Source organism: Geospiza fortis, unplaced genomic scaffold (genome assembly GCF_000277835.1).
Source record: "Geospiza fortis unplaced genomic scaffold, GeoFor_1.0 scaffold75, whole genome shotgun sequence".
In the NCBI taxonomy this organism is placed as follows: Eukaryota; Metazoa; Chordata; class Aves; order Passeriformes; family Thraupidae; genus Geospiza; species Geospiza fortis.
The window spans coordinates 3,363,040-3,364,002 of NW_005054360.1; positions in this window are offsets into that span (position 1 = coordinate 3,363,040).

The following is a 963-nucleotide window of genomic DNA, read 5'->3' on the forward strand; positions in this document are numbered from 1 at the left end:
CTCTAAAATAACTTGCTCTATCTGTGACAGTGCAGAGCAATCTCCCAGGACAATGGCAGGCTGGCTTCTGTTCCTTGCTCCTTCCTTCTCACGCGGATCAAGCACTGCAGCCGCTGCGCCGTCGTCAGTCCAGGCTCTCTCCCGTTACTGGTGAAGAAATTAGTTACTCTAAATTAGTTCCCTAATAAATAGTTTCTAACTCTCTCTTTCTTCCCCTCTGTGGATTTTTTTTACTTACTTACTGGGAACCTTTGGAAAAAAAAAATAGTGCTCCTGCTTTGACTACCTTCTCTATGAAAACCAGCTGTAGCAGTCCCAGTTAAATGCCAGTAAGACTGGCACATTCACTCCCCAGGACTCACTCATGGAAAACACCGGTGAAGTTCCGACTACCCCCATACTGAGCCATGCATGCAAACAAGCAGAAAATGTTCACATAAAATACTCAGTGAAAATGCAACCAGCAGTATCCCAAAGTACACAATTTTAATCTGCATCATTTTCATCTGTTTGGACTCAGCTGTCTCTCAAGTAAGGGACAGGAATAGTTGCAGTTTTAGCTGAGCTTATCCACATACTCCCACTCACCCTGTTCCTGCAGCAGCAATCCCTCATCCCCTGTTGCTAGTATTTTGTAGGATTTCTGTATGGACTAACACACCTGTATTAAACCATATCCTATGGAGAACCTGTATGTCTGAAATTCAATTCTCCCATTGTCCACTCTGCCATTTGTTTACCTCCACCTGGTGGCACCTCACAGGTTAAGCCTTCAGGAAACTAAAATTCAGGACAGTCCAGTTTATCTATAGTCATTAAATTTTCAGCACATTAGACATTTCTGCCACCATTATTCATTGGCTCATTTTTTTTATGTCTGCAGTGTTTTTGCTATGTGGCAGTCCACTTTTCCTAGGTTTAGAAACTTGACTTCTATGATTTTACTTTCTTCTCTTCTCAGCA